Source organism: Corvus brachyrhynchos, unplaced genomic scaffold (genome assembly GCF_000691975.1).
Source record: "Corvus brachyrhynchos isolate BGI_N302 unplaced genomic scaffold, ASM69197v1 scaffold59, whole genome shotgun sequence".
NCBI classification, from domain to species: Eukaryota; Metazoa; Chordata; class Aves; order Passeriformes; family Corvidae; genus Corvus; species Corvus brachyrhynchos.
The window spans coordinates 6,937,411-6,945,209 of NW_008246054.1; positions in this window are offsets into that span (position 1 = coordinate 6,937,411).

Sequence of the window (7,799 nt, forward strand, 5' to 3'; positions counted from 1 at the left end):
ACGTATCTGCCAAGGAAGGCAGGAGCCTCCCTTGGAATGTAAATTATGACCCCTTTCCCTCCGAATTATTATAACTTTGAAATTAAGGGACTTTCAGGCAAAGATATGAGAAAAGGAATAACAGTTCTTTACGTGTGTGTATATATATATATATATAACAAGACAATATATATAAATATAACAAGACAAACAAACAACAACAATGGCAGCAACAACAAACAGAACCACAAACCCAGTCCCAGCCTTCTCGGCTGTCAGGCCCTTTCCCCTCGGGTGCAGTTCCGCTCGCAGCCGGCAGGGGCGCTGGCGGCTCCCGGTGAGCAGGGCAGGTGCGATGGTTCCCCCGCTGGCTGCAGGGGGCGCTCTGGAGTGAGCTCGGGGAGCATGTGGTAATGGCAGACGAAAAGCTTGCTTCACAAACCCCCTGGGGCAGCCGATCCCGGTGCCGCAGCAGGACCCTTGGGAACAGCAGGCTGGAACAGCAGGGATGAGCACAAAATCATGGGTAGTAGACGAGATGTATCAAACTCCACAGCTGTAGTGGGAACCCTGGGACGTCTCGGCAGGCAGGGGGTGCAGAGCTACAGTGCAGCGAAGGCTCAGAGCAGTGGCAAAGGAACAGCGGGGCCAGGGCAGCAGCGGCCTGGCTCCCAGCAGGGTAGGGAAAATTGGGCTCAGGATCCTGGGGTTTTTCCCTTGAGGCAGATGCTGAAAAGTCCCTTTTAGTGAGGTAGGGTGTTAAATAGGGTCCCAATGAAACGGCTGCTCAAGCGAGCAAGCTCCACTCACGGTAGAAGAAAGGCAACAGAAGGCAGAATGCCGCAGTGGTGATGAATTCTCCTCACAGTGACTGCAGCTTCTCTCCCCTCCGAACACCAAGAGAACAAGAGACCTGAGAACAAGAGAGCTGGGGACTCCACCCAACCCCTTTTCCCCAGTTCAAATCTCACAGCATCTCTGCCATATACGAGAAAACCCCAGGTAAAAGAGAGTAGCCAGCTGGACCCCTCCCCTGAGCTGTGGCCAGGTCTTTTGTCTCTCTTAAGGATCCAGTCATTATTGTCTCCTAGCAACACGTATGGGGAAAATTCTTTAAGAGAAAAAAAGAAAACAAAAGAAGAACTCCTAAAACCTCAACAGCAGGGTGACAAGAAAGGACCTAAAGTGGTATTTTATGGCCCAACCAATGTAATTCCTGTGGATTTCTTACTGTGGTTACTGAGAGTGGGATGACTATTTAAAAAAAAAAAAAGGGTCAAATAGCTTCTGTCTTATGGACAGAGGATTGTTTTCACAGAGTTGTACAACTGCTGCCATCAGACAGTAACCATCAAGTATTGGTGTTTGTACTCACAACCCATGGAGCATTTCCAAACAGAGCAGCACTTCCACATGGATAGCAGGAAGGAGGAGGTAACAAGTTGCACCAACCAGTCAGGTTGTACCTGTACCTTCTATCTCTACTCTGATCTTCAGATCAGAGTTTTCAGTGACACCATAGCTTGAAGGGTTAAGTCTGATTGACTTTCCACACCAGAAACACAAATCACCATGATATTTTTTCCCCTTTTAGATGGTGATCTTCAATTAGGAAAAAGAAATCAATTGCCAAGAATTTTGTCCTGCTGTGCAGGTGGAACTGTCACACATTAAAACTGCTTTCAATCACCAGCAAAATTCAAAAGCAGCAATTTTCTTTCTCTTTTTCACCCTCAGTTTGAGGCCTGATTTTCTAACACCTGTAGCTTTGCTGGGGAAACTGCCTCCTTCCTTGAAAACAAGCAACAACAGAAGGAAGAACAGCTTAGTACTGAGCATATAAAGACTCAAAGGGAAAATGAAGCAGAAGTCCTTGGGAAAGGTGTTTCTTATGGAACAGATCCTGGGTTTGACAGAAGTGCACTCTGCAGCAGTGGGCTCGGAGAGAACACGAGGTGCTGGATCTCACCAGGAACGGATAATTCCCAAGTCTTCATCTCAGGGACATCACTTCCTATCTCACCCATGTCACACAGTTACGCTGCAAAGCCAGGAGAGAGCTTTGGTTATGGAAACACAGAATGAGCTATCAGGGAACACAGTGTTTAAACCAACCTGAACAATGACTCCCCATGCACTTTGCAGCAAGTCATTTAATCTTCCTGTGCTTCTCTCCTCTGCAGGCTGAGGACAACACTTATTGTATGTACCAGGATACTGCAAAGCTTCATCTACTGAAATTATTGTTGCTCTTTGTAACTACGGAGTGTTACGAGAAGAGATAATGGAAGCACAAGTGAATTTCACATTTGAGTGGTGGCCATTAAGCCTTGCTGGAGTCCTCTGACTTCAAAGACATTTTATCTCTCCACTCCAGTGACAGATTACACTTCAAAGATTCGCCTTGCATATAAACCTAGACAGGGCTAATTTTTGGCCATGTTTCCCCTAGTGTTGCTATTTACCCCAGAGAAAAAGGAATATGGGAGTATTATTTGGACCTGCCTCCTAGTTGGAAATGTCTGCCTAAAAATACCTGTTGCTCCCACTTTCTCTCATGGGTACTGATATCAGCACTGCCAGAAGTCAGGAATGTGCATCCCAAATCTTCATCTGAAGAGATTCATTGGAAGCCAGGGACAGTCTCATTTGCAATTTTTTTTTTTTTTTATGGATGTTTGCTACCCTTTGTGTTGTCTGTGGAGCCATTTCTGCATGTGTTGACTGGGAGGTGCCCTGCATTAGCACACCAGGGGTAAAATCAGATAATATCCTGTTGTAGGAAAGTGTCAGTCCTTCTCTTTACAGATGGCTGAATGCAAGCCAAGTGTAGGGGTTGTCACAGGAGTTATTTGCTGCACATGGATGAGCATGGAGGGCACACATGGCATGCAGGTACAGGGATACTGGTGGATTTGCTCTCACGCACACACATCAACTCCAGTTCAGGCTCACAGCAAAGCCTTCCCCAAAATCACCACCTGGCTTTGGTAGAGCTGATCTTGTGTGTCTGGTGGGCACAGGGAGCTCCTACCCAGGGCTTTACCCTGTCAAAACTACAGGGTGGGCAGGGAAGACATGCACCAGCATAGCTGGATAGGGTTGGAAGTACGGGGAGAGAGGACAGAGAAGTCCCCATGAGAATGAGGAGCTGAACCCTGGCAATCCCAACATTCTGCCATGAGTTAAGGAATTCCATTCTCCATTTTACCAGAAATTACCATCCTCATCCAAAGACACAGCTTTGTAGGTTCTCAGCTGGGCTGAGCTGTGGACCTGTCCTTGGTGGCATATTTCAAGCACTGTGGTGGGGTTGGAAGGACCACTTTGTTTCACTGCTTCAGTTTGTGGGGCAAAATCAGTGGCATTTTCAGGTTTGTGGTTGTCAGTCAATCTTGTCAAAATGCTAAAAGTCAGCAAAACATAAACTCTTTGAAATGGAAAGCAGAATTTTGCAGGGAGCCAGGTCTGAACGAATTGTGACCAAAAAAATGGCTTTTTTATTCATTAAAATTCAAATGCAGATAAATAAGCAACAGCTCCATCAAGGATTATGGAACTTCAGCATTTATGAGGAAGCAGAAATTTTATAAATATTGATATTGTCTATTTTCTACCTACATACCTTTTTTTTAGAAGAGTAATAACATTTGCTAGTCCAGCAATAATACTGTGCATTTATGCAGCAGCTTTCATCTCCAAGCACTTTACTAACATTGGCTGGATGAAGCCCCACAGAGCTCTTACAGAGGAAATAAGGAATTATTCCCAGTTTATAAACCGACAAATATTTGCAGAAGAAGATCAAGGAATTCTGCCTGGAGGCAAAGGCTGAGAACGTGGCAATGCTGTGGCAGAGTTTGGGAGCTTTTGCAGGAATTATTCTCCATCTGAGGGACTCCACCAGTTTAAAGATGTGTTTAGTGGGACAAAAGTTGCTGCAGGAACTTATGGGCTGAACTTGGGGCAGGTCATCACACCAACTGCCTGTATGCTGTCGTGGGTGACAATGAATGAGAGTAACTTATTCCTACAGATCAGCACTGATTTTGTATGAGTTTAATAAAGGGCAGATCAGCTCAGAGTTATGTGCTAAATAACTCTGTGGCCTCATGTGTTCAGTTAGTTTGGTTATCTCTCCTTAGCACAGAATCATGCCAAGTAAATGTCACTTTTATGGATAAGGTCAATTTAAAATATGTCCCCAACAGCAGCAGCAGCCACAACAACAGCAACAGCATAAACAGCAACATCAACAACAACCCAAATGATGTTTTAAAAGTTGTCAAAACTTCTCCTCTATGAGATTTTTAATGAAATTTGCCCGTGTTAAAAAGAAATTCTGTCATAAATATAAGAAAGAAAAAGACTGTCAAAATCCAATGAAAGATTTACCATTTTTAAAAGACAGGAAATGGATAGATGTAGGACTGATTCCTCTTTTAAAAAAAAAAAAAATTCTCCCATTATATCAAAATATGGGACAGGAGATTTGGGTCTTCCCCTGCCCAAACCTGGTCTTCAGAATAAGCCTCCACAAGTATCACAAAATCCCTCAGACAATCTGGAGGTTTCCTTTCTTAGATTAAGTCTTTTTGTGGGTTTAGATATTTTTTTCTTCTTTTTCCCCCCTTTTCCTTTTGGCTATCTCTATGACATGTCTTCAAGTGATCAAGATTACTGGGCTGGATAATATCCAGGCAACTAATTGGCTAAACAACAGTTAAAGTGATTAAGAAATTTTAATGGCTTAAGGGATGTTGATAATGAAGATGAGGATGATGATGAAAATTATGCTAATGAATAAATTTGTGTATTTCTAAACTTGTTTTTCTTGTCACCATCAATGGCTATTTTGATGTAGTAGGTTCTGGCTCTGAGCTGCAACCTGGACATGTGCAGGGGGTGGAATTGCACTGTGAATTTCCTGGAAACACTCATATGGCCTTTTGGAAGCACATTTCACATCACCACTGATGGAGGTATATGTCTAGAACTTCTCATTTAATCTAAGGCCTCGTCTCTCACCCACTAATTTATATCAATCCCTTTCTTCTCATTTATATGTAACACCTTTTTAAATTAAGCAGGGGTGTCTTTTTCAGGGCTCTAAGTGGCAGGGAATTCAGAACATTCAGATGTTGCAGGCATCAATTACTGCTGCTATTTAGAGTCACATCTCCATCAGAGTTTGAACACGTCTTTGAAGTTTGCATCCATTGGGCTTTGCCGTAATGTTTTCACTTCAATTGAAGAGCATTCTGTTTACAAATCCTTCCCCATGTAAGCACTGAATGATGATGATGATGATCCAGTCATCACTGTTTTGTTGCATGTGATGCAACCAACATCTTCTCTTGGAATTTTTACTCCCTCAGCAAAGGCTGGAATCCAGCTGTCTGAGGCATGGGCAGCCTTTCTCCTGGCGTGCACAGATCACAGCTCTCAGCTGAAGTTATTAAAGAAAGTGATCCCAAGGGAGAGGTTGCAGAGAAAAGTCACTGATATTTCCTCATTCTTTAGGACTTGAATGTCTGAGTCTTGATTGTTTCTCTCCAATTTCAAGTAAAGCTGAATGTTGAGGCTGTTTTCTTTAGTTTTGTTGGTGGTTTGGTGTTTTGTTTCCCCCAGGGATCACATTCCGTGAATGTGGAATACTGCTGGGATGGAGAAGGCCGGAGAAGGGAAGGCAGTGCTGCAGGCTTTTGGACTAACATAGCACTTCTTCTGCCTTGATTCCTCCAGTGGCAAAGCCATCATTCCTTAAAATCCCCTTTAAGCAACTGGTTTTTGTGGCCTGAATGCACTGAACTTCCTGTCCAGATGCCCAGGCAAAGCAGGGAGCTGGAAGGGGTTCTTGTTTTGTTCTCCTGGTGACCAGTAACTGTCATACTGCTGCTTTTCTCCTGCTGATCCCCAACTGATGGATCTGGCAGCATCTGAGGGGAAGGGTCAGAGTCCAATGGATTAATGGTGCTTTGATTGACTGGGTGATGTTTGATGTGTTGTAGATATGCTCAGGCGGTGGTTCCTGTCTCTTTATCTTCCCTGTGCAGCTGTGCTGACAGCTTTCCCAGTCCCCTCCTGAGCTGGCTTTGCAGCACCAGGAGTTTCTCAGGAGAAATATTTGCCTTTGTTTCCTGGATTCACTCTGTCATCCACGCTTTGTGTAAGGAAGGGGCTATGAATGCAGTAACCCCCTTAAAAAGGGAAGAGGTTCACTTGGTCTTAAAGAAGAGAAGGATCCATATAAAAAATCCTGGTTGCAAAGCTTTAGGAATGCAAAAAACTGCTGCTCTGGAAAGTCAGAATTCACCCTGACTGCTGATGCCAAGGACATCTCTCCTGTGTGCATTTCTGGTGTGATGGAACACTGATGTGTCACAAGTGTGGAAATGGTTTCGTACGAACCTCTCTTCTCACACAGGGGAGAAATTCTCACTCCAAGCTGCCAGGCAGAGCCTATGCTTTCCACCAAGACTTCATTTCATGTGTGGCCCTATCATGGTCCAGGATATAGCACAGTTCTGGGCTCTCTTCCCAAGCCTATGAGTGAGAGATGCTGGAGGTGTGAAGAGGGAAGTATGTGAGTTTTGGCACATTAGTTGAGGACAACAGATGACCACTTGGAAAGACTCAAACGCAGAAAAAGGAAAGGAAGAAGAATTTGACTGTAGCAATACTGGGAATCAAAACATATGATGGCTCCAGAGATAAAATAAAGTGTGTTTAGGATCCTAATCTCTAGGACTTGATAGATACCAAGTGTTTCTGTTCTTTCATTTAGTTTTAAGTGCACCTCTCTTTATCCATCCATTTAATTGTTCAAGCTTTCCAGAAAAATGGCAGGATTTCTTACTTGAAGCAGCTATAGCCTTGTGTATCTAGGTAAAATGCCAATAAGGAAAAACATTATTGTATAAAGAGGGAAATTCTAGACCTCATAATTATCCCACTGAAATTTTGAAATGTCTTTTAAACCCTTTTTCTCCTTTTCCCAATTGAAATATAAATGAAAAGATCTTCCTTGGATTGAATCGTGACTCTGTGTGTGTGTGTGTGTGTCTGTGATGAATTCAGATTTCATCCTTTGAGGAGTCCTTGACTCACTGAGACCATTTCTGATGCTCTGGAGATGAGATGCACTACAAAGGGAGTGGAATTACACGAAATGACCAAAAACAAATTTGAAAATAAGTGACCTTAAGAGGTCACCCAGTCCAGCCCTGCCTCAAGTCTCCATCAGCTACTTCTAAACCTTTCCTGACAGATATTGGTTTAACCTGCTCTTAAAAACCTCTGGTGGTTCCAATTTCACAGCAATCTATCCCAGCCCTTAACTGTCCTTTTACTGTTGAATGTTTTCCCTTCATGTCTAATATAAAATAAGCAATTATCTCTATTTTCTCACCTCTTTGGAGACACGAAAGATATGCTTTCAGATGTTGAGACCACACCTTCCAACTGAGAAATCATCATTCTCCAATCAGGATGATTGGGCTGCAGGTCAGACATTCCTGTGCTGACACATTTTTCTTTACCATACACAGATCTTTTTCAATTTTCTACCTCTTCATTGGTATTTTCTTTCTCATATGTCATATTATTCCTTGTTTGTATGTCCATTCTTCTCCACATCTCTTGGATTTGCCTGTTGTCTTGGTTTGAAAGACAGGTGTCTGCCAAGGAAGGCGAGAACCTCCCTTGGAATGGAAATTATGACTCCTTTCCCTCAATTATTATAACTTTGAAATTAAGGGGCTTTCAGGCAAAGATATGAGAAAAGGAATAACAGTTCTTTACTAGTATATATATATATA